General features: G+C 40.3%; 1 protein-coding gene across 1 annotated transcript in view; it reads left to right on the top strand.

The window, feature by feature from the left end:
• Positions 1 to 19,252: 19,252 nt before the first annotated feature.
• lactbl1b (lactamase, beta-like 1b) overlaps positions 19,253 to 27,464 on the top strand; it is a 38,862-nt gene continuing 30,650 nt past the window's right edge. The window contains exon 1 of the mRNA XM_033626054.2: positions 19,253 to 19,362. The gene's annotated coding sequence lies outside the window, so the exon portion shown is untranslated. The remainder of the gene's footprint in view (positions 19,363 to 27,464) is intronic.

Raw genomic sequence — 27,464 nt, 5'->3', positions numbered from 1 at the left:
TTGTACAATTATATATATATATGATACAAAAGTGCAAACAGGCAGGTAGGAGAAATAAATTATACAATAGTAAAGAGAGCACATCTCATAAAACAGTAGTGTTCCCTGATACAGTCATTCTGTGTTCACTGTCTGTATGGCAGAGATGCAAAATAAACTTCTTATATTGTTCTGACTGGTTCTTGGGATAAAGAAAAATCGAAGCCCAGACGGGAGCAACTCAAACTCTGAGTGTAATCTACGTGAGGTATCGGCTGTTATATGTTACAGCATTGTCAAATACATTGCTGAGTTGTTTCTATGACTTGCCAATGACCCTCTCTACAGTGTTGACAATCTTGGAGAGCTTGTTTTTGCTCTTTGTTGCTGAACCATGCTTTAATGTTAAATGATAAAATGCTTTTAACCGGGCTTCCGTATGCTACTTTAAGTATGTGCTGGCTAACACTGAAGCTTTTCAGCTTCCTGATTAAAAACAGGCGCTGATTGGCTTTCCTGAATATGCTCTCTGAGTTTCCATTAAAAGTTAATGTCTGTGTTTTTCTGCTCCTGTGATTGTCTGCCCTGCTGCTGATATGTTCCACCTGTTCCTCATCAGCACTGTTGTCTCCTGTTCCTCGTTACCGCCTACTGCCTACTGCCTACCGTCGTGCTTTTGACTCAGAGGCCGTTTACACGTCGCCGGCTATTTTCATAAACGGACATTTCACCGTCTCCGTTTTCAAAAAAGATCTTCGTTTACACTTACCCGTGTATATATACACAAGAGCATGCCAAACCTGTAGGTGGCAGTGTAACGAGAAGCTCAAGCCTTCCATGTATCCATTGTCACCATAGCAACATAGGTCGCACTTTTTACACAGGCGCAAGTTCCGGCGCATACTGTGACGTCGGCTGCCTATAACTCCGTTAATCTGCGTTTATCTCAGTTTACATGCAAACGCGCAACCGGAGTTTTCCAAAATCTCCACTCTGGCCGGAGTTTTTAGAAAGACTCGTTTTCAGAGGAGAAATCTCCGTTTGCGTGTAAACGAAGGGCACAAACGAAGGAAGATGTCTCCGTTTTTCAAAATCACCGTGTACATGTAAACGGCCTCTTAGGTGCTCATGAGTTTTGGAAGAAGAAGGAGAAGATACACTTTATTAATCCCAGAGGGGAAATTCAATTTTTTTCCCCTCAGTTGTCATATACACACAGAAATACACACACACGCACAACCAGGACCTTCACATGCATTAAATGGAGACATATCAGAGCGAGGGGGTTTCCTTGGACAGGCACCCCAAGCAGTTGGGGTTGGGTGCCTTACTCAGGGGTGTCTCAACGGTGCCCAGGAGGTGAGCTGGCACCTCTCCAGCTACCAGTCCAGGCTTCATGCTTGGTCCAGCGGTGCGTTGGCAGGACCATCATACAGATCGAGTCATGCACCGGAAAGCAGTGGAACTACTGTGCTTTCATAGATATACAGTAAACAAGTAAACAAACAGTAATCCTAACACCAGATATATTTCCTGCTAGGTAGCAGACACGGCCACAGCACAGAAGCATAATGTGAAGAGCAAGGTCAGCTGCTTTCAGGAGCAGTGGAAAGTTAAATACTTTTTCACTTAAAGATTTAACAGTTACAGTTCTGTTATTTGTAAGTGAATTTTAATAACCCATATGATGCAAGAAGCAGCTGGCCCCCAGGTATTTTTACATTATGTAATCGGGCGCTCGTTAAAAAAAAGTTTGGATAACCCTGCCATAAACTCCTAAAATATTGTTAACAGACAAAATGCTTATACATAACTTGTCTGACTAATCTAGGTCACTCTACATCACTGGTTCACAACCTGGGGGTCCCAACTACCACTACAGGTCGCCAAAGCTTCACAGGGGGTGGCAAGGGTTGTACAGAATCTTTGTAAGAAATACAAAATAGGTGTCTGCCTCAGCATTTTGTTCATTTCTGTAAAGAAAACTAAACAAAAAAGGTAATTTATCAAAGTTTAGCAAAAGGGCAGAGTGAAGACAAGCTATATTTTGTCCCCCCCTTTTGTCTGCGATGTTTCTGCATATATTGTGTCAACTTAGCAACTGGCGTACCAAAATATGTTGTTCCAACTTGAGAGGGTGTTCACATGAATTTTCCCAATTTAGAACTCATTTTTCGGATTATTCTGACACCACATAAATGTAGAATAGCTTTGTGTTTCCCTCTTTAAAGTAAAAAGCCTTAAAGTAAAAACATTTTACTTTTTATACTCAGATGTGTGTTTGTCATGCTGTTGGGTGTTTTTTCTTCCTGCTGGAACCAGTGTGTCTTGATTCTGATAAAGGAGAGAGCCCCTGGGTCTTAAGGCTGTTGCACTGCCATGAGTGTTTCAATTATGTGTCACTGGACGGCTTTTTAATGTCAGCTCTCGTTACACTAATCAACATTCATGTCTGTCAAAACATGTCAGTCATCTGTCTTGGGTTCATCTTGTTTGGCAATAATCTGATGATGACCTCAGCCTCACTGACATGAAGAAGATAAATATATGAAAGTAATGGCACTAAATGAGCTCTGAAAAGGTCAGCCGAAAAAAATAACTGAGTATCTTATTTATAATTTTAAACCATTACAATAGCCTTTAAATAACTATTTAAAACCCAGCAACATCAAGCATGATGATATTGAGCTTAAAGGTTCCGTGTGTCAGATTGAGTGGCATTTAGCCTTGAGGTTGCACAACTGAAACTCGTCCTGTGTGTCAGAGGGGTCGGAGAACTACGGTGGCCGACATGAAGATGTGAAAACGTGAACGGCCATGTCTAGAGCCAGTGTTTGGTTTGTCCATTCTGGGCTACTGCAAACAACGTGGCGGCCTTCATGGAAGAGGACTTGCTCCAGAGACTGTTGACAAACTGAGCCAGCGTACTTTAGATTCATTTCCTGTATGTGTGTCTTATGGGTTTTGCCACTGCCCCGCCCCTTTAGACGACTAGCAGCGGACCTGACAGCATTCATTCCAATGAGAAAAGTTAACGTGAGTACAGTTTATTACCGTTTCCTTCGCCCCATACTCACTAAAGTTAACACTGGACCCATTTTTCACAAGACCCAACCCTTCTCCACATTCTGACACTGAAATGACATCTTTTCCAGACACATAAATCAGAAGAAAATTAACTTTGTTCAAGACCCATCTCTTTGTTTTAGCCTCATACTCTCACGAGATGTGACAGCAACTGACATGATCTTACACTTGCTGATATCAGACATTTAGCTAGCGGATAAAAATGAGCAGCAAAATATAGAACAAATAAATACGGCGCATAGTGTCGTATTGTTTTGAATCTAATTTCATCCATCCACAAGATGTTTACTACACTTCCAAACGAGGTGGGGGAATGCGGTAGAGAGATGACCACGCCTACTTAGGAGACTGGAAGCGTACACCATTTCATACTATTGATGCCGTTTGCACTGGGCCATAGTGTCTTTGCTTGCTCCATATGTAGATATAAACAGCTCATTTTAGGGTAACGAAAACACAACAATTCTTATTTCCAGGTGCTTATAAACTAATGAAAACATAGTTATGAATATTATATCTAACTTCTGCTAATACATCCCCCTAAATTCTGCACACTGGACCTTTAAACCTTGTCATCTGTTCTCATAATGGGAATAAAAAAAAAAAATCATAATGCTTATTTCAAGACACAAAGTGCTTCTAGAAAATAAATAAATAAATATAACACTTTAAGGAGTAGTTCAACAGTTTGGGAATGCATTTCCTTTCTTGTAAACAAAATCTGCCAACCAGCTGTAGATAGATACAACCTGTTAATTTGTGAGCTTTAGAAATGCTGTAAGGTGCCTTTAGTGATCTTTGGACAGATCCATGTCAGCTGTTTTCCATTGTTTCCAGTCTTTGTGCTAAGCTAAGCTAAGCTAACTGTCCATTACAACTACATATTAAGGCTACTTTACGGACATAAGAGTATTCATCTTTAATCCAGCAAGAAATCAGATATGCCCCAAAATGTTGAATAAAAACAGTAAATGAGACATCAGAGGTAACTTCTGAATATTAAAGGTCTCATCTGGGAATTTTAATGTAATGCCATTTTTTTTTTTTTTTTTTTTTTTTGGTCACTTTCAGCTCGTCATCAAAATAAACTTTTCCTTAGGCAAGCTGCTGTGTCTGCAGGTCTGGACATATACTGGACATTTTCTAAAGACTTCCAGCCTTGAGGAAATCTCAGCTGAGAACTAAAGGTGCAGAAACATAATGAGGACATTCAGCTACATAAGAGTGTAGGATAAAATGAACAATTACATTCAGTATTTAAATTAGATTCAGTGTAAAGAAACTTTTTGAAATTGTGCCGGAGATATTACTTTTCCTTTCACCAGTTCAAGGTGAGACTGTGAATCTGAATGTATTCACTTCACACAAAACCTCAGATGGCATTCATCTGTCTTTTGAGTTCACAGAGACGAGACATTGACGGTCGGGCACAAAGAGAACCCAAGTCAATCAGTTTGCGCAAAGCATGAGCAATTTCAAATAGATTAATCGTCCCTGGGTCTGACATTTGCTTTGAAGGTTATCAAAGTTAACCACAGGGACCGTATCATTAAAGCTTCCTCACCTCAGTCATCTTTTCAACCCTTTTAGGACAGGAAATTAAAATAAATCCAGAGATATCAGACCACACTGTGATCTAGAATTCTGTTTTACATGAAAATACATTGTGTCATAGAAGCTGGTCCACCCAGCAGGAGTAACATTTGATTGTAATTAGACATTTAAATCTGTGATCGCAGGATACCACACAGATAAAGTTGTAGTTCGCACATTGTCCACTAGAGACCAGTATATCCTCTGCAGAAATGTGTTCCCCATCACTAATATTCTTCAGCCTTCACTCTGTGTGAAGCTGCACAGCCATTCTATGAGCTTAACACACTTCCAACAAAGGTTGAAGACGAGGCGTTGACCCTGCGCTATAGGCTACAGATCACAGTGTAAAAGTGAACCACCACATCACTGCTGATCGCCACACAACACAATGAATATAAAGCTGGTACTCAGCAGATAATCAAGCAGCTATGTGTCATCACAGTGTGTGCTGATGTTTGGCTTTTACCCATGCTGTCAGCCACTGGAAATTCGACGCTGGACAGGTGGGGAGCTTCGGGGGAAACAGGGCAACCTTCATCTGCACACACTGTGATGACACACAGCTGGTTGAATATCAGCAAAGTTTCCCTGCTTCCCTTCACTGGTCCCTGTACAGCAGGGTCGGCCATTTTTTCACTGTTATAATCATTAAAAAGCAGAAGCAGCATGTGTATACATTCAGTGGACTATATCTTCAGTAGCTAGCTGTCATGATCCTGGGTTTTTGTTTATGTTGTGTTATCTTGTGGACTTTGTTTTCTGTTTCCTCTTTGTGTTCGTTGTTTCATGTTATTCATTCATGTTTAATCTGCTTCCTGTTTTATTTTGTAGATTCTCTCCTCATGTGTCATGTCTGGTTTTACTTCCTGTCTTTGTGTGTATTCCCACCTGTTTTCTGTCACACCCGTTAGTCATTAGTCCTTCCCTGTTCCAAGAGTCTACCCTTCACACCTATTCTGTATTAGTCTTGTTTGCTCCACCCTAGTGTTTCCTCCACACCCTTGCTGTTAGCCAATCCTCATTGCCCGTGTCCACGGACTCCAGCTGTGTCTTATTCTTGTGATTAGTTTTTTGTGTATATATACCTGTGTGTTTCATTTGGACATCAGTTACTTGATTGAACTGGATGGTTTTTATCAGCCGCCCCAAGGGGCTGCCCACACCAATGCGGGTATTTATAAAACCGTGACTCTTTGCTCTCGGTTTGGCCTTTCATCCACACATAACCGCAGTTTTGGGCCCCTGTAATGGGAGTTATTTGTAACCGGAGTCCAGGGTGAACTTTTCCGGTGTCAGCAGTCATGTGTGGACAGGATAACTGCAGTTATTTTGTCTCGTCTCCATTGTATGACGTCACAGTGTACGACATAAACAGAAAACAGCTGTGTTATTACCTGATCCAGTGTGTGCGAGAGACGATTTGAGGATGGACCTAAACAAAATACTGCTGCTATTTAGCAGCATATCAGCACTTTGTGGCTGTATCATACAACTAACGCTACTCAACCACATCCAGCAACAGAGGCGCAAGAGTGTGCTATTACGGAGACTGCTCCTGCTGCGTAATAGTACCCCAACACACCGACACTGCTTGTTGTTTTTCCGGTAATGACGTTTTACTGTCTTGTGATTGGCTACAATGGCCTTACAGTTAGGAGTTATATCGCCACCTACTGCTTTGGCATGTGTATTACATTGCTTGATAGTGAAATTTGCGGTGTCATGTGGACGGAGGTATTTTTATTATGCTGCTCGTATGGACACAGATTTTTTAAAAGCTGGAGGCCAAAAAAGTTCGGTTTTAAAAATACCCGTGCTTGTGTGGACTAGGCCTAAAGCTCGGTTTTTGTTACAACCTCAAGCTGCCTGTTACCCTGCATTTGGGTCCTCCCTGCACTAGGGCTGGGCGGTATGACCTAAAATTCATATCACGGTATAAACTGAATCCCTTCACGGTAACGGTATATATCGCGGTATAAATTTAAGTGTAAAAGTTATAATAGAAGTGTTTCTGAATGGGTTTTGTAGTCCCTTAGCAAAGCTAAATTGATTAAAAAAAAAAAACAACAACAACAACAAAAGCAAAGATATAATGTATTTTTTAGAGCATTTATTGTGCAGAACGCAGATCTCAAAACTCAAAATTAAAACCCAGTACTCTATGGTGTAAAATGCCCCCTGGGATTTATATCAAAAGGTAATTTCCTTCTTTTAGCAACATCCTAAATGACTGAGTTGTGTTTTTTTCCACGTGGACCTTTATGCTCTGCCATTTCTCCTCTAATCATCACGCTGTAACCTGTGACAGGCTGCTATGATACCACAACTATCGCACATTCACATGAGTTTTTTGTGGAGCCCCTAGCGTCACATAGGTTTACATTACCAAAGGTTTATGACAAACTCTCTTGCCAAAAACCAACTCCCGTGTGCGCACGGTGAGAGAGAAGAGGGAGAGACGCTGTGCTGCTGCCAGAGGAGACATTGAATGAGTTCCCTCTGAGCGGTAAGTTGCTAAAAGAGTCTGAGAAGTCCGGGGCTGTTCATAAAACATTAACTCACTCACTCACAAGTTCTCCAGCAACACATGTTGCACGTGCTATGCTAAATCACGGACGTGAACCAGCCCCTCTTACTCCACTGTCTCTGTGCTCGCAGCCATTTTCACACTGAGGCAGGTGCGATGACGTCATCGACAATAGGACGGTAGAGCGCAAATCTCTACCGTGGGCCAAATTTATATCATTTCTGCCGTCTACCGCATATACCGTGCAGCCCTACCCTGCACTGATTTATGACACTTGCTAGCTAGCTAACCCCACAGTTCTCAGGGTTTGAGTTTGGTTTTGGAACAGGAAAGAAACATATATCTTTTTCCAGCCTCTCCAGGTAATGAGTGTCATTAAGACACAACGTGCCACAGGTACAACATTTAGCTCCAAATCCACAAAACCAGCCTGAACATGGAGGAAGTGTAAAACTGTGCTCGAGAGTCTATGTGACTTACAGCCTTGTTGTTGTCAGACCCTTGTCACAACTGGCTGGTGCTTAGCTATGAATGGCTTGTCTGCATTCGAGGGACGAGACTTAGCGAAGGGTCAGTTGGCATCTGAAGTTTCCCTGGGTGTAATATTAAAACTGTGTTGTATATAAAACACAACAAATTCAGTGAAAGTGATGTTATAAATCAGAAATGTTCAGATGCCATTGATTTAGACCAATAGTAATGTAAAAAATGAATTTGTACACCAACAGACAACTAAATTTACCATAAACTATTAACTGCCAAATACATCGTTAATCACTCAAGGAAGAAACAAACAACATTCAGTCCCTGTAGGAAGTCGTCTACAACACAGTAATTTATCTAGTAAACATGATGTGTAAAAGTGCACAAGAGTGAAATCAGCAACAGGGAATGGGAATCGCGGAGCAACTGGGGCAGCAGTGCTGCCGCAGCACCAACTTGGAAGGATAAGCATCTGTAGCTACGGTAGCTGCTGGTCTTATCATCTGTCATCTGACAGTTGTTCATAATCACTAATGTAGGCTTTAACCACATCTACAGTTCCATGGAGAGAAAAAGAGCAACAACTAACTGGAGCACGAAAGAAGTGCGTGTGTTGCACTCTGGAAAACAGGGATAAATAATCACACAGGTGATGCAGTGTTTCCTCAACCAGAGCTTTAGTGAAGTGAGTCAAATCATATTTTACAACAATACTTTCATTGAAACAGAGTACATCTGCACAAAAATACATCTGCATATACTGTATAAGTATGTTTACAGCTCAAATAATGTGATTAAATGCCACTTATTTTTAAACTGCACATTAATTTAACAATCTAAACCTGCAGTCTTTTAATACACAAATTGCATTATACAACAACTGAATCTAAATTATTAATAAAATAAAATACAGCATTCCTCAAACGTAATTCACATTTTCCCTATTAGTTCAGTCTCCTCAGTAAATCTGATGAAAAGTAGCTTAGTGAACTCACACCCCTTATACAAAAGTTACTAATTAAACAAATAAACTTGAACAAATCAAGTAACTACATAAACAGGATATAAACTGTGCAAAATGCATTCACTTTTGTGCATATACACACGTAAACAATGAAGACACTTGGCGTATTTATACAAGATGGCAGCAGTCTCGCTCGCTCGTACTTACTTTTAAATACCCAGTAAACATAATTTTAACTTACTCAAGCATCATATAAATGTTCTCCTCACAGTCAAAACGTCTTATGAATTTATCGGAAACGTTTTCACAGTTCACAATATCGACCACATACCTGGAAAACAGGGATAAATAATCACACAAGTGATGCAGTGTTTCCTCAACCAGAGCTTTAGTAAAGTGAGGCAAACATTGCGCGCGATCAGCGTTGCCAGGTGGGAAATGTAGGATTATCGTACCAGAGACTCAAAATTATCGTATTTTGAGGGAAATTATCGTACATCCATCATAACCAAAATAACAATCCTACTGATGCGCTATAGGCAATTATACAACAGTTAGTTTTGACCGAGTAATTTGATTGGACGAGAGGCATTCCGTCCGTGAGTGCTGATATAGAGTATAACATCACTGGGACATGTAACAGTAAAATTAAATTAAATTAAATTAAATTAAATTATGAGTGGTCGTCAGGAGAGGATGAGGAAAAGGAAAGCCAGGACTCTTCTGTGCAGACCTCCAGGTGTGTTTGTGTAACATCAGCCGACCTCGACAAACTGGAGAGGAGCAAAAATGAAGCGAACACGGTCAGGAATTATCAGTGATCATCTGATGAGGTACTGATGAGGATGAGGGAGAGTGGAAGCTGAATCCAGCCGTGCCAACGTCCAGGTTTGCCAACGTTTCATCAGCCAAACTGGACAAAGTTACACAGTTGCAGATCAATGTAAATACAAAGTAGCTTGTCAGTTCCTGGCGTGTGTGCTGCGTTGCCTGGCAACAGACTGGGGGAAATGTTTGTTTTCGCGGAGTTACATAACATACTTAAATAATTTATTTCATCACCTTTTGTTAACATTTCCTTACTCAGCATTACTGTTTAAGCTGTTGTTGAACTGTTGTATAACAGCAATATCACACTCGAGGTCGTGATGTACTGTATATCTCATTTTCGCTCGACTTCCTGATGGGTCCTAGCGCCTTGTGGGGCAGGTACAGTTGACCATTCAGCCAATCGTGCTCATTGTTCAGAGACAAACGTCACCCGTATCGCATGCTAAGCAAAGTGCGATTGGCTGGAAACATGTCACATGGGAACAGATGCCTTCAGGGCTCACAAAAAAACTCCGGTATACTGATTACAACCACACATTCATAAAATGGTCAAATTATCGTTCATTTGGCCTTTTTTGGGATTATTGATCGTACAGAGGGCCAAATCATCGTACAAATACGATAATTACCCTCTATGAGGGCGCAGACAAAAATAATCGATCCCCGATTCTGACAGATCTAGACCTCCTTAGTGGAAGACAGAGATTATTATAGCTTAGATTTTAACTGTAACAAATAAAACAAACAATGAAATGAATAAGAGATTATGTAACATTTTAACCCCTTTTTAAACATCTGATGAGTTTACAGTTTTAAACCGTTTTTTTAACTCTTCACATTTACTGTTTTTTTAACTCATATTTATAGTGACTTTATGGTCTTTTTAATCACATCTCAGCCCTTCTTTTTTCTTTTACCTATATGAGCTTTTTAACTTCAACAGGATTTTAACTTATTGCAGATTAATATATTACCTTTTTTAAACTATTACACGTGCCAACTTTTCATCCATCAAGTGATGTGGCGTTGGTGTTATACCAATGAGTGGCATGTCAGAGCTCATTATGGCCTAACATGCACATACAATCTGGAAATGAGCCATCTGCTTGTAAGCAAAGGAGTAAGGAAGATATTTATACTCCTAACCACATGTACAGCTCAAAAGGTCTTTTAACTTCTGAGGACCTGAGAACCTTTTTCCTCCTTTTTCTTTCATCTACACGTTGCTGTTAAATGTTAAGGAACCACATGGGGTAAAGGTCTTGATTCACATCCAGTTATTTACTGGATCTTGGATTTCCCCTTCGGAGGACTGGTGTCAAGGATTTATGCCAATCTAGCAGATGCATGCGTAGGAGAACTCCCAATAGTTAAGAAATTGGGAGAGAATTTAACTCCTGAGGAAAACACTATTGATTGGTATGCAGTTTGGAATGATATTTTTTAAATGTTCAAGGAAGCCAAACCACCATATGATCCATGCCAACATTTGCTGTGGAACATACTGGACTCCTAAGAGGAAGTATATCACTAAAGCCATTCCTAACCTTACTGCTCTTTCTGCCAGCCAGAACGCATTGGTACCCTCTTACTTATGGTCTGGGAATGTAAAGCAGTACATGAATTTAAGGTTAAATCAACCTCAGTAATATCTGACAATGTTTGGAGATCTATTTTCTATAGACCCAATTGACCCTTTGCTAAGCTCTGCTCCTAACTAACTGCACTCCCTAAAGAAATATAGTCAGGTTTTTTGAGAAATGAAAAGCGATTTTAGAGAGAATCAGACAGGTCTACAATATGCATTTGAAGGATATATCCAGGACACTGAACTCCCTCACCAGCAATACAAAGATAGTTTGTAGCTAAAATCTCACTTTCGGCAAGAGATCACAGTGTAAAAGTGAACCACCACATCAGTGGCGATCAAGACAGAACACCATGAATATAAACAGTAACTGTGACGATATTCAACCAGCAGTGCGTCATCACAATGTGTGCAGATCAATGGTCTTTCTGGTTTCTGTAGAGCAGGGTAGGTCTTTATTCACTGTTACACAGAATGTTGAATTAGCAACATTTTAGCAGGACATAGCTAATGTAATGGCTAGATTGGTTAGCACAAAAAAAGTACATCCCAAATACAAACATATGTCAGCTACTATAACTGACAGATAATCCTCCAACAAACATTTACAGAGTGTTTAAAAGGTTCCTGTCATATTTGCTTGGTCACAGATGAGACAAAATGGCAGATGTAACAATGTCAGTTAAACTGCAACTGCTATAGAGTGCCCCAAAAGTGACCCTACAACCTGGAAATGAGTTAGCATTTTTCCACTCTGGGTTCTCTCGTCTCAAAGTCAATGAGTTCTTTGAATGGGTTTTTGGATAGATTGCTGAAATAAGGTCTGTGGTTAGCACAAGCTTAAAAGACTTTAACGTTTTGCTCATGAATTTTGAAACTTTTACGTATCTTAAAAAAGGTGATTGCTGACAAATGGCTAAATGAGACTAAACTTCATCATGCCGAACACGGCTTTACAGCCTTATTGGGTTGACGACATTAAGTCATGCGACCACAGTGTAGTATGTATATAGCCTAATGTTAGCTTTTTACCTCTGTCGATTGCATTTAGGGTTCAAAAATCATTTAAATGATGCTCGTTTGTGAAGATTATCTTGCTGAACAAAACCTATAAGTTACAGCACGGCTTGTGCTGCATTTTCCTGATCAAACCCGACCCGAATCCGGGACAGTTATAATCGAACCAGGCCCAAACCCGACAGACTGTCTGATTTTTAAGTCCAAACTTGACCCGAGCCAGACGCAGTTTGTGACCTGACATAGTTATTGTTATCATGGTTACAGCTTGTCTGTTTACCATGATCACACATGGATAGTGTGTAAATGACCATCAAAAGGCTGCTGTTACGCATGGTCAAACATGCCACACGCACAGCAGCTCGTCTGGAACAGAGCCTGTGTTGCAGTCAAGCGTTGTCACGTAAAGAACAAATTCCAGGACTTGAATATGCCATAGCACTACACAGCAGCATGTCAAGTGGACCGAATCCAAACCAAGCCCAAGCAAAATTACTGATTTGTTATCCGAACCTGGCCCGACCCTTCAGGTTCCAACAGGTCCCGTCGGGCTCAGCTCAGGTAACCACACTCTAGTGTAAGTATCATAAACAGTCGTTTCCCTCAGAGCTTATTTTCCGTAACAATCCAAAATGCAGTGGAAAAACCATAGGCTTTTTGATGAGAGAACCAGGGTGATGCTAGTACCTTCTGCATCTGCCTATAGAAAAACGCCACTTTATAGAACTGTGATGGCAGTGGTCATTACTAGCAACAGAATCTTCAACTGAAACCAATGCTGTGTCTCAAATCACATACTTCCGCTAGTACACTTCCACGTAGTATACTATGTGCACTATGTACTCATTGGCGTAGTGTGCAAATTTCGACAGGGTAGTGTTGTCTCAAACCAAACATGGCTGTTGTGCACTCACCGCAAATTAGCTAGTTAGCAAACTAGCATTAGCATTCGCGTTATCGTTCACAGTACCAAATCATCACAGACTGCTAAATTAACCCAACAAACATACTGCTGGCTTATACCTGACAACAGTATAGTGGTGCTTAGTACAAAAAACACATGTATTTGTACAACGCAGTGACGTTCATGGTCCCACAGTCCTCGGCTGCCATTTCCAGTTTGAAAAGTGGTCCCTCCCCTTCCGCTACGTAGCCAAGATGGTGCCCACTGAGGGCGAGAAGTGTCCATAGTTCCACACTCAACTTTTTGACCGTTTTGAGTGCACCATCCGGGTACTCATAGTTCACTGCATTTTTCCATACTTCTCAGTGTGAACGCACTTATGCACTCAAAATATTAAGTGTAAGAACAGAAGTACGTAATTTGAGACACAGCACAACTGTAAGAGAACCATAGACTGTACAGTATATAAAGACAGTGAAGCATATCAGCCAATGTACCAGCTGTAGGCCTACAGATGTTGACTTTAGCTAGCAAGAAACATTAGCGACTGTTTGAGTGGCAGTCTAAGTGTGTGTGTGTGTGTGTGTGTGTGTGTGGCAGCACAGCTTCTAACTGATCTCACAACTCACCAGAAACTCCAGTTATTGCTGTAATACCCCTCCAATTTCTCTTCTTCTTGAACACACTTTAACACAGATAACAGCCAAGATCATTTTGACTGTGGATAAAAGGTAATCAATATTTGTCTGCTCACAGAATGATTGATGTAACAATGACAGTTAAACTTCTAGGGGTTGCCACTGGCAACAGGATATTTAATTAACTTAGGCCTACTGGTAAACCAACTGCCAGGTGCAGGACAGTTAGAACCTTTGATTTTGTTATTATACAGTAAATGTTTCATGTCACATGTACAGTAGGTCTTTATACTGTAATTTGTGAGAGCTGAATAACTGTCACCTTGTTCACAAAATGTCCATGCCATAATTTATCCTACACTGCCAGAAATTACTTTAGTTATGCAAAAACAGCACATATTTTATAGTTATTGATGCGGTACCAAACCTTTTTATCAATAGACTTTGTATTTAATTACTCTTATCTATATCTTTCTTTCTCTCCCAGTGGTTCTCACTCTCTCTGAAATCCTAATGATATTTGTGAATGATAGGTTACCACACGACTCATGCCCCACCATAATTTACTGTTTAATAAAAAGAATGCACTCATTTCAGGAAGAAATTTGATTTTCAAGGACTATCTTTTTGTTCTCCATCAGTTATAAAAGAGCTGAATACATTATCTTTATTACTGTTATTATTCAAAAGTGACATTTGTCAAGAGTTTGTGCGAATATTGCAGACACCTCATTCCTTTATATGTCCAGCTCTTCGTGTACACCACTACGGAGGTCAAATAAAGTATAAAGCATTTTTTATTAATGCACATATCTCTGATTGTTGATGGAAAACAAAAGATCGGATTTTCCATTTATGGTGGCATTAGTCTGTTAATGCTAGAGTCTGAGGATTACTGATGTCGACTACAGCGATGATGGAAAGAGGGGATGGTAATCATACATTATATATATAACATTTAATGAATATAGAATTAATTAAATAGAGTAGAGATCAGAGGTGGACGTGATGTTTTGCAAAAAAAAAAAAATGGGGACAAGGGAAATGGATTACAGGACAGTATTTGATTTTAAAGGGTTGAATTTATGGTACACATTGTGTCATACTTTTATAATAGATAATAGAATATGTACTTTTGCAGCTGCTGTAAATGAATATAAATATCAAAGATATTACTTAGGTTTTTGAGCACTTCAAGTATTAAGTGGTGCCTGCTGTTTTATTATATTTGAATATACCTCACCATATATCCTTGAGTTCTTTGTCTTTGTTCAAGGCATCTGATGTGATCAATCCCTATGTAACAACATACCTATCCTCCAGATTAAGTATTAATATGACAAGGGGATTACCACTCATATTACATACAGCAGTGATTTGTGTGCAGTCAAAGCCCCAGTGAGCGCAGCAGCTTGCAATTAAACTGCATCTCTTCGCAATAAGCCATGTGCGCTAAAATGAGTTGCCTATATGATGTGTTCACTTACCATTCCTGCTATCAGTGCCCAAGAGCACTTCATTATGTCCTAAATAAACAAATCAAACACGTCCCCCTCTTTTCTTGGAAAAAGAAAAAGCCCTAATAGCACGTTAGTCATCCACGTTGTCACAGACAACAAGCCAGTCGGAGCGCTTATCTGTGTTCATCAGTTTCTATTAAAATGCATGTGACCAACAAGTGGATGTTTTCCATGTTCCTGTTCAACATGAAATGAGAACATTGCAGATAATTAGACGAGACGTCATCTGAAATCTCATTCGAGTCGCATTCGGGGGAGAGAGTTCTAGTTTGAGCCTCGTCAGCTTCTGCCAATTTTTTTTGGTGTGTGTGTCTGTTCCAAGAAACGGCTCCAAAATCACAAGGCAAATGAATATGCCTCTTAAGTGTATGTGCCAGGAGGTTCAAAGAAACCAAAACAACACTCTCAGAAAGGGGTGGATGAGCTGGTTAGGCGATCAGTCTGCAAAAAGTCACTAACATGATTGAGCCACGGAAGTTGTTTTGTTTTGTTTTGTTATTTTCGGTATCTTTATACAGTGTTATTTTATTCAAGAAATCATGTTATCTGAATGCTGGGAAATAAAGTACAATCATATTTAGAATAACTAACAAACTGTCCATTTACAAATTACTTTTACAATTAGTTACAAAGCAGCCAACAGCAGAACCATACGGCATAGCTTTACAGCTAGCTGGCTAACCTTTAGGTTATGGTTAGCTCCTTGGCTGCCCTGCTAGCTGTAACTTAGCTACACTGCATCTGGCCTTGGCTTTTTCAAAGCTGATAAAATAGCCTAATTTGCTGTTTGCTAGCTAGCAATTAGTGCGTGTTAGAAAGCAAGCCAACGTTAGCTAATATTAGTTAGCTAAACCCCATGTCGTTTCCTCTGGGAATTTTTTCAGCACTAGGGGCACTGAAATGAGGATATAGGGTGTTGAATTAGAAAGCTTTAGTGTTTATCAGGCCACGATTGAGCAACAAAAGCACATGGTTAGATTTAGGCAACAAAAGCACGTGGTTAGGTTTGAGCAACAAAAGTACATGGTTAGATTTAGGCAACAAAAGCATGTGGTTAGGTTTCGGCCACAAAAGCACGTGGTTAGGTTTAGGCAACAAAAGCATTTGGTTAGGGTTGAGCAACAAAAGTACATGGTTAGGTTTAGGCAACAAAAGCATGTGGTTAGGTTTGAGCAACAAAAGTACATGGTTAGGTTTAGGCAACAAAAGCATATGGTTAGGTTTAGGCAACAAAAGCACATGGTTAGGTTTAGGCAACAAAAGCATGTGGTTAGGTTTAGGCAACAAAAGCACATGGTTAGGTTTGAGCAACAAAAGTACATGGTTAGGTTTAGGCAACAAAAGCATGTGGTTAGGTTTAGGCAACAAAAGCACATGGTTATGTTTCGGCAACAAAAGCACTTAGTTAGGTTTAGGCAACAACAGCACGTGGTTAGGTTTGAGCAACAAAAGCATGTGGTTAGGTTTAGGCAACAAAAGTACATGGTTAGGTATAGGCAACAAAAGCATGTGGTTAGGTTTAGGCAACAAAAGCACTTGGTTAGGTTTAGGCAACAACAGCACGTGGTTAGGTTTGAGCAGCAAAAGTACATGGTTAGGTTTAGGCAACAAAAGCATGTGGTTAGGTTTAGGCAACAAAAGTACATGGTTAGGTATAGGCAACAAAAGCATGTGGTTAGGTTTAGGCAACAAAAGTACATGGTTAGGTATAGGCAACAAAAGCATGTGGTTAGGTTTAGGCAACAGAAGCACTTGGTTAGGTTTCGGCAACAAAAGCATGTGGTTAGGGTTAGGCAACAAAAGCACATGGTTATGTTTCGGCAACAAAAGCACTTGGTTAGGTTTAGGCAACAAAAGCATGTGGTTAGGTTTGAGCAACAAAAGTACATGGTTAGGTTTAGGCAACAAAAGCATATGGTTAGGTTTAGGCAACAAAAGTACATGGTTAGGTTTAGGCAACAAAAGCATGTGGTTATGTTTCGGCAACAAAAGCACGTGGTTATGTTTCGGCAACAAAAGCACTTGGTTAGGTTTAGTCAACAACAGCACGTGGTTAGGTTTGAGCAACAAAAGTACATGGTTAGGTTTAGGCAACAAAAGCATGTGGTTAGGTTTAGGCAACAAAAGCACATGGTTATGTTTCGGCAACAAAAGCACTTGGTTAGGTTTAGGCAACAAAAGCATGTGGTTAGGTTTGAGCAACAAAAGTACATGGTTAGGTTTAGGCAACAAAAGCATGTGGTTAGGTTTAGGCAACAAAAGCATGTTGTTAGGTATAGGCAACAAAAGTATGTGGTTAGGTTTAGGCAACAGAAGCACTTGGTTAGGTTTTGGCAACAAAAGCATGTGGTTAGGTTTAGGCAACAAAAGCATGTGGTTAGGTTTGAGCAACAAAAGTACATGGTTAGGCTCGACAAGCAGGAAACACTGGCCTCTCAGGTAAAAGCACGGGATTAGTTGGGTCCCTCCATCACCCATCCCACCCGCCCTATAGGGAATTTCCTGCTCCTTATATTACATGTTCGTGTTTCAACCTGACACTGCCCAGCCATGTATTACACAGCTGCAGCTTTTTCTTTTTGGCCACGTTATAAGCTGACGCCACCTGTCTGCTTATCATACTGCCTGTAACACAGTTAATTCAGCGAGTGCAAACCTCAGCCGTAAGCCATAATCCATCTCTGCAAAATGTATTAAAAGGACACACAACCTGTGGATTCTGTGTTGTGGTTGGTGCCAATTGTTTGTTGATGTTAGAGGACTGTATTTCTTGGCTAATGTAGCTAACATCACTGTAAGCGCCATTTATCAGTGATAAGTTGATTTTATAGTTAGATGGTATGACTTCAATTCAAAGAGAAATATGTTTTAGTGTAATATTGAAGAGGTTACCTTGTTCCTGTATATTTTGACCTCTTTGAATCTTCATATCGGTCCTGTGCAACTACCCTATGTGACAAATGAACATGAAGTGAAGCCTTTGTCAATGTTTCTCAATTTTCAGTTTGAGAAAATAAACGAGGACGGTGATGCAACGTGGTTGTTTCACCGTTCGTTCGTTTGTTCGTTTGTCGGCATTGCTACCAAGACAACTCAACATGTAAGGCAGTCTTGTCATTAAGATGTGTTTTTTATAGAAGTGAATTGAGACAAAGATGAAAACTATGCAGACTAAAGACAGCCACTGCAATTACTGCTGCACTCTCTATCCCTGTATCTGAGGTAAGGAGAGATGTGACACGTTGTTGGGAGAAGGTTGCCGTGAGGGCTTTCGGCCAGAGGGATTTCTTGGCTCATCACATCCTATGGATTTTCTAAAAAAAATTTGGCTAGCATCCTTTTCTTAGGAGTCAGTCCACAGCCAGTTATAGGCAACTGAGAAAGTCAGAAAAGGTCTTAGTTTTGAAGTTATGTCACAATCCGCTCAATCATTGGCAATAAAAAAATATTAATACATGTAAAAAATTGCTTGCAGTACATTTAATGTTTGTTCCAGACATCCCTACTACTACCCAAGATGTCAATTTTTGAACACTGATATTTTTTAAAGGATCGTACATTATGATTACACACACACACACACACACACACACACACACACACACACACACACACAGGCCTGAAATACACACACATACCCAAACAGGATCTATACTCATGCATTAATGGAGAGATGTCATGGAAGGTTTGATTCCTTGCTCAGGAGGTGAACTGGCACCTATGCAGCTACCAGTCCTCACTCCGTACTTGGTCCATACAGGGACTTGAACCTGCGACCCTCCAGCCAAAGATGTAATCTCTATAAAACCAACAACCTCAGACCCATAACCTCATTAACGGACTGTGTATTGTTTCCCTATTAGTCAAAACTATTTTCAGCTCAGGAAATAACACCAGTCGGCTTTTTGTTTTGTTGAGCAAACTTGTCCTCATAAAACCACAAGCCATGCAGAGGAAAATAGATAATAAAAATAAACCCCGCACGCGCAGCACAGAGTGAGAGGGCACCCATTTTTGTGCCATGGCAGATGTGGCCATTGGCTGTGATGGTTAATCCAGAATGCTGGGTTTGATACAAGCAGGATTTAGCCATAACCATGATACTAACATCTGTCGGCGTCCCGCTCCGAGCTCTCAAACCCAGACGGAACAAAAGCAGGAATATTTTTGTCTTAGTGTTTTGATAGAAGAGGAGGGAGAGAAGCAGTCAATAGATTCAGAACCTGAGGTAAGTGTACAAAGAATTAATTAATGCACTGTAGGATGTTTTGTGGCCTAGAAAAGAGGCGCTTCATTCATTGCAGCTTATGTAACGTGTTTTTCCACTGGCCTTGATTCTAGACGCTTTGTGCATGTGGCGCATCAATTCATTCACAAATGTTTTTGCCTTTCTTATAAACTGAGAAACATTTGCATTTGGATTCTGAATACATCACAGGTGAGCTGTTTGCATCTTTCATATCATAACTGTGGTTTATTGGAGCCTTTTGTCATGAATGCACCTCACTGAATAGAGCAGCAAATTAATTTTAGCTGGGTGAAAAATGACTTATTATACTGAATTGCAACAACTTATTCTTTGCTTTGTTCATCACTACATGGCTCATTTTAATGAGAAAGACTTTTTTTAAAATTTTAATGGCTATTTTTTTGATAAAGCTACTTTTTGTTTTGGTTTTTTGACTGACTGCATGTCTGTCAGGGATACAGGTCAGTTAGATCACTTGTTCTGACATTTGCTTTATTATGGTCCCATCATGTCCACATCTGATTTATGAGTATCTCTCTTGTGACCAGCAGCACTGAGGTTAGTGAACACTTTAGTCAGTTGAGCTGTTCAATCGCATAATCAAACCCAGAAAGGTGTAAGAGGGAATGTTGTGCTGTGATGTTCTGTTTACCCTTCAAACTCTTGAAAGCTTTTAGACAGAAACATGGATCAAGGTACTTCATTTGTCCAATTTATCTTTTACCTTTTACACCTGCAAGTATTTACTACAGAATTACACAATTAAAAGACAAGCTGCCTTCTTGAGTGGCATAAATAATGTAAGAGTGAGAGCGCCAGTGGACATTATTATTGTAGACTGACGCAACAGCAAAGTAAATGAAGATAAAGTAGAGGCTTTTTACCCTTGCTATGTCCCGTCTCTCAAACACAGACGGGCCAATCATAGCTTAGCATTGTGGCTGTGATCCATATGCTGTCTCAATTCAGGGGCTGCAGCCTTCGAAGGCTGATTGCATCACATTGGCGCGACCAAGGCTGTCTCATCTCGAAGGCTCCTTCAAATGCAACCGAGAAATGCAGCCTTCTTTCCCAGAATTTGGAGGATGCAACGGATGAAAGGGTTTAACAATCTCTGGGTCCATGATTCAGGGCTAACTAAGTCAGCTGGTTGCTAGGTAACAGGATTGCCAATAGGTTGGGGCGAGAACAACTGGTGATGTAACCAGGAAATCCTCCGCAGACCAGACTGTCCCATTTCGGAGAACGTTCAGTTTGGCTGATGCGGTCTTCAAAGGATGTGGCCGATGTAGACCATGAAGGTCCCGTCCTTCAAAGGCTGTAACCTCTGAATTGAGACACAGCTGTTGACTCTAATGCAATCGTTTCAGATTTTCTTCATTTTCAATTTGGAGCTAAATGTTGTGCCTGGGGCACGTCGTGTATTAATGATACTTGTTACCTGGAGAGGTTGGAAAAAGATCTATGTTTCTTCCCTGTTCCAAAACCAAAAATCAAATCCTGAAAAGTGTAGCGTTAGCTAGCTAGCTACTGAAGATATAGCCTACTGAATGTATACACATGCTGCCTTTGCTTTTTAATGATTATAACAGTGAAACAAAGACCGACCCTGCTGTACAGGAACCAGTGAAGGGAAGCAGGGAAACTTTGCTGATATTCAACCAGCTGTGTGTCATCACAGTGTGTGCAGATGAACAGTGTTTGGCTCCCCCCACAGCTCCCCACCTGTCTTGCAGCAGAGGTCTGGGTACAGGGGGAAGCCAAACACCGTTCATCTGCACATATTGAATTCATTTTTGTGAAATTGACTGTTAGTCTTGTTTTAGAGTTTTCGCTCTTTTCCAACAACATTTCCCTTTTAGCAGACTCTAAAAGCCTCTGGCCTCCGTGCAGGTGGTGACAACAATCTGTATAACTTGGACTTCACATTAAATTGATTAATGGCCCAGAACCATGCCCCCTACAGTACACTTTATGTATGAAGGACTTCAATATAAATGAGTGTCTGGGAATACCATTTTTAGCCACAGGACCATCACCTCCAGCAACAAGCTAATAACCCTTCTGGAAAGATGCAGCCTGGTCAGCATTCAGAAGCTGCTCTGTAAGCAGTGGCTATTTGGCTCATTAGCCCTGGCACACTGAGTTAGAACTGAGGTCAGGTTTTAGCTCAGTGCTGAATATCTGATGGAATTTTAATTGGTTTGGAGGTGTTGAAATAAACAGCAGACAGTACAACTTTCCCTCCTTTTGCATATTTTTATTAAAGATATAAACTTGTATGATCTGTTGTGCTAATTTAGTTGGAGGAGCTGAACTTAGTGTCACATTAATATTTTTCCTATTTTTAAGAATGAATATTAGAAATAAGCAAAGGAAACATTCAGTAGTCAGGGAGATTATGATGCAGTAGGTGTAGCTGTCTTTCACAATGGTTCGTTCATCAACAGATGCCTGAATTTCTATAACTTTGCCTCTGAATCTAGAAACTGAACATATTGTTTGATTTATTGTCTTTTTATGAACAGACACTAATGATTTGCTGATTCTCTGCTTTTGAAAAAAAAGGAAGAAAATCCCAGACTGTCAAATTAATTAAGTTCAGTGCTTTAGTGTTCTTGTTTGTTTTCCTTTTTTTGTTGTTGCTGCACTGTGAAACATCGTGCTGGAAATGAGGTAAATCAGTCTATCAGTAAGATATATACAAGGCAGAATTTTCCAAAAGAACAATGTATGAACTAATACAGAAGTAATCCCTCTCAATCATCACCCACTAGAAGTGTGTGGTGGTGTATTTTTCTGCAGAGACTCTTCTCTCTGTCTGTATTTTCTTACTTTCTTCTTATTTTCTGTGTTCTGGATATTTATGGTCGTGTACCCCCACAGTTCTCAGGTGAGCTCTGGACTTTATAAAAAGATAGCGACCAGCTGCAGACCTTAAGCAGCAGGAGGCGAGAGACGCGTCTCTGGAAATATTCAAATATAGCAAGGCAAAATGTCAGACGAGACTGAATCTGGTGTTTGCTTTAACTTTCGAGTGTGTTCACCAACAGTATCTGACAATCCTGCATTATATCTTTAATGTTTGATTTCAAGCCAAATCAAGTTCAAGTTGTCCTTTTTTTAAAGATATTTTTGGGTGCTTTTTGTCTTATTTGATAAGAAAGATATAGCATGAAAGAGGGAGAGAGATGGGGTGATGACATGCAGCAAAGGGTTAGATTGCAACCCCAAATGGTGATATTGACATATATAACTGGTGGACTCTCATGTTGTCTGCGTTGTGTTGATATGAAGAAGCCCAGACTGTGGATATCTTTGAGCTGATCTCCGTTTATTCCTGACAACTGACAGCAAGAGGTTAAAACAAAACCCCCCGTCAATTACGACCATATAACCCAAGCCCCTCTCCCATGGAGTACAAGAGGCCAGTCTCACTCCAGTCGTCAAAATCCATCGCTTGGGCAGTGGCTTGCGGCGTCAGACACTGATAAAAAAAACGTAGTTTTAGTTTAATGGCAGTCGGAAAAATAAGGCGGCAAAAGTCCGAGTAGGATGGGCGGGAAGGTTGGTGGATGGGTCCAACAAACGCATTCGCGTCCTGCAAGATTAATAAGCCAAACCCTGTTCTTTTTTCCTAAACCCAACCACGTGTGTTAGTTGTGGGAGGAAAAAAAACGTCAATCCGCATTGTTGTACTGACGTAGTGCCTTTATTTTGAAAGAGAAAGAAGACAATGCATGTAACAGGCAGAACTTGACATGATGTCACAGAACGTCAACAACCAACGCACACAGGGTACCTTTCACGACATATCTGGACGTGGAAAGTCCATGACCAAACGTCGATATGTGACGAAGTCGGAGTGGGAATGTGTTGAGTACAACAGCAACAGGGTGGCCATGTTACATTCAATTTGGAACAAGAAAACACAGAAAACATACCTGACAGCGGGAGGTAAAAACAAAATCCTCAGTCAATTTTGACCATATAACTGGAGCCCCTACACAAATTAAGTGACACAGGCAGGAGACACCCCTTTACAGGTGGGGTAACCCCAAAGGTGAACGTAGGGGTACAGAAACGTTCCACATGTTCATTATGGGAGCCAAAGCATGTCAGGTAATTACTGCTGAATAACTGACACTGTTACAATTAGCCTTTTGTGCCCATAGAATTATCTTTGTAAAGATAGACTTACTTATTCCAACTTTAACTCAATAAAATAAGCTGCTAAAGACTCCCAAGGATGCATTCAGCCTTTTTTATTCCAGTCTTAAGAAATGTTTTGAAGACTTGTGAGTTATGTTAAGCTGAGGCAAGGTCATTTGTTCTGCTATCAGTGAAATCAATGGTAAACTGCTGCAGGTTACAATCCAAGTCACTTGAAAACACTTCAGTTTATGACATGCAGGATGTGGGTTTTGTCACTGTTTATTTTTGCTAAAGAAATTCCCATCTTTTTGAGAGAAAGCAAGACTGTGTGGGAAATAACTGAAAGACCCTGAAACTCCTTCACACAACTGTATAATAACTGCAAAGCATGCACAGTATGACTGTAACCCTGTGTAACTGTTCAATTTCAGCAACCTTATCCTTAAAAGTGCAACTGCTGTATACACCTTAACAAACTGTTCAGCAGCTGACAGGCAGCAAGGAAACATTAAAAAACATTAAAAAATACTTTCTATAACAGTGTGTATGTGGCTGTGCTCTTTAGCTCGACCAGTAAGAACAAGACAAGGCCTCACATGAATGGAGGCAGAAACACAAAGAGAGATGCTTAATGAAAACATCCTGAGACTTCATTCATTTTGTCCTTGTAAAGAGCCACAGTTAAGTCTTGCAATGCTAACACTTTAACCTGCATTCATAGTATAATCTTGAAGAGACAATTCAACCCAAACTCAAAAATACACAAGTAAAGCATGATTTATACTTGTGCGTCAGCTCTATGCAGAGCCTACGCCGTTGTGAGCATTTACACTTGTGCAGTGGTGTGTCTGTGTCACCTCCAAAACATTTTTAGTGTTAGTGTTAAGTTTAGCTGATTCAAAACACACATTAAACACACATTAAACATGGCTTAATAGAGACAATTTCAAACATAAGTACACAAATCAACTTCACTATAACTCGCAGCATTCACAGACAAACACTTGTCTTTATCTGGACACATTTTCCCCACAAATACAATATGCTAATGTTATTAGCACAAGCCTATGGCATTTTACATTGTAGAAATTAGCCTAGCATATGAAGCCAGGGACAACAACAACTGTAATGGTACATATTTTGGCTCCATTACAACTTACAAGGTTCACTGACACATAACTGTCATACTAAACATGTTTTCCAAACAAATGTAACATGCTAACATTATTAGCACAGGCCTATGGCATTTTACATGGTGTAAATTAGCCTAGTGGCTAGCTGAGATTTCCTTTGCTCATATATAGAGTGTGCCAGGGCTGACGTCAAAACCCGGAATTTTAGCATCGCGCTGGTTCCCGGAAGAGAAAGTGAATGTGATTTTTGCATTGCGTTTTGGATTATGTCAGAAAATAAGCTCTGTGGCTAACACAAGTTTATGATACTTACAGGTTTTGTTCAGTGAGATAATCTTCACATATGAACACTTTTCATACCGCATTTGAAGCTTAAATGCAATCGCCAGAAGTAAAAAGCTGTTAGGCTTTAACGGACTACATGACTACTCCACGGTCGCATGACTCTTGACGTCACCGCCACTAAGCTTTCAACTGATTTCGGCCGCTTTATTTTAAAAACATTGTATAATGGGGAAATCGGACTGTTTAAGCTAAATAAGAAGCTGTAATGGTGGACTGCCAGCACTCTTGCCTGTTCGGGGGTGATGACGTTTAATGTCCCCGACGGGGTTTGTAGTCGTATTGAGCAACTTGTTAGCAACCACCTTTTTTACGACACGTAAAAGCTTCAGAATTCACAAGTAGGGTATTTACTGACGTGTTTTATGTCGTAGAACAAAACCTGAAACTCGCTTAAGCTTTTGTTAAACACAGACCTTATTTGAGGCATTTTACCAAAATCCCATTCAAAAAACCTATTGACTTTTAGACGAGAGAACCGGAAGTGCTAAAAGCGCTAACGGAGTTCCGGGTTTACTGACACACTCTATTAAGCCATGATAAATCACATAGAAGACCTAAAATGCTATTTTAGTGGAGGTTTTATTGTCTTCACAATTTATTTTTTCTTATCTGTGAATTTAGAGTAGGCTATATAAGAGCTTTGTTTCCACTGAGGGAAATGGTTTCAGCTCACAAAAAAATAGACAGGAGCACTGCGACGCCGCCACATGTTACATTTCTGGGGAGGTGCACGTCAGGCTACGGCGTAGGTTACAGCGTAGGCTCTACGTCGACATGGACACAAGTGCATGGCACTTAATTTTACTACTTGATTCATTCGTCAGTCAAACTTCAATTCAGAATCAAGATATGACCCCAAGATTTTTATCAAGAGATTTAACAGAGGGGACCAAAGGGCCAAGATGAGGAGACAATTCTGGACAAGTGCTCTGGTCCAAATAAAATAACTTCAATTTCACTCTCACTGAGCCGGAGAAAGTTTGCAGCCATCCAGGAACTGATGTCATAAAGACACTTATTAAGGTCAGTTAGTTTGCTAATGTATTTTGGCTCTAAGGGGAGGTGGATCTGTGTGTCTAGTAGTTCCATTATTGAGGAGAGAAGGCAGACACCTCTGCGGCTGACATCTTCAACACTCAACAACTCACACCAAAACAATCTAGACTGATAGCACTACAGGGACGAGGAAATATATGCATTTTTGATTTGAGCTGAACTGACCCTTTAACATACTCTAAGCTTGTTTTACCAGGAAGCTTTTGTATATGTGCTATGTCATGTAGTCACTTCATAAAACAGCCTGTGATTTACAGTTTAATTTTATTGTATGAAGCTCGTACCAACTGTTTTTTCAACTGCTGATGCTTGAATGTAGAAATGGGGACAATAGGGAACAAATTGGTATTTAAAGAAAAGAAGAAATAAATTACACTTATATTTTTTATTATACTGGTAAAGTACTGGAAAACATAACTGACATTTATGAAAAATGACCTTAATAGTGTTGTTCTTTTTGAAAAATTAAAGAGTAAAAAGGGAAGAACAGCCACACATTGTATTACAGCCCACATGTCTGAGAGTGTGTGCTGTTTTCTCCACTCGTACGGTTCATTACTCCTCGCTTTTCACCTCGCCCTTGAGTGTGGCCATTTTGTACAGACATAAACACTCTTGCCTTTAAAAGTGTTAAGAAAACACTTCACAGAAATCAGTTCATTTCAAGAGTAGCCTGGCCTCAGGGTAAAGTGTGGAGGATAACACCTTGCCTCGTAACCATTCCCAGCCACCAACAAACCCAAGATAAAGTCGCTCAGATGCTTTGAAAGGTGAGATCTTGGGGTAACTGAGACTGCCCATGTTTACCTGTAACTCAAACACTTCCTTGCCTTGTTCATGCTAAAAATGTTCATTCAAATCAGTGACTGTGTGATGTACTTCTTCTCTGTCTTTCGGGTGCTGATCCAACACGTCATCTCACAGTGTGATAATTGCCCTCCACATGTAGCACGTCTAGGTCTCCATCTCCACCTCTGACACCTCTCACCTCTCCAGTGTCTGGCTGTCTATCACTATTATAAATAGTGCTCCTGCTGCAGTTGTTGGTGGTCATGTAGCGGCATCTTTTCTACAGGCCTGTTGACACCCCGGCTTCCTTTCTTACAGACTAGTGGGCTTTATTTCTGAGGAGAGCAAGCATACAAACAGAGAAATTGCACATTCTTCCTGCCATGGGTAGCACTAAGTGACATTCCACAATGACTCATACAATGTTTCTTAGTCTATGGTGTCACCCTGTTATATGTCAGAGCAGTCCAAACTGCCTCAGCAATAACAAAATGTCACCTCCTCCTCCTCTACTTTAACACCTGTGGATTTCTCTGCAGAGAGCAGCATCAAAAGAGTACATGGTGAACATTTTTTTTCATGCCACTAAACCTGCCGTCTCGC

The sequence above is a fragment of the Epinephelus lanceolatus genome, chromosome 1 (assembly GCF_041903045.1).
Source record: "Epinephelus lanceolatus isolate andai-2023 chromosome 1, ASM4190304v1, whole genome shotgun sequence".
In the NCBI taxonomy this organism is placed as follows: Eukaryota; Metazoa; Chordata; class Actinopteri; order Perciformes; family Serranidae; genus Epinephelus; species Epinephelus lanceolatus.
The sequence above is the reverse complement of the archived record's forward strand: the minus strand, read 5'-3'. Positions and strand labels throughout refer to the sequence as shown.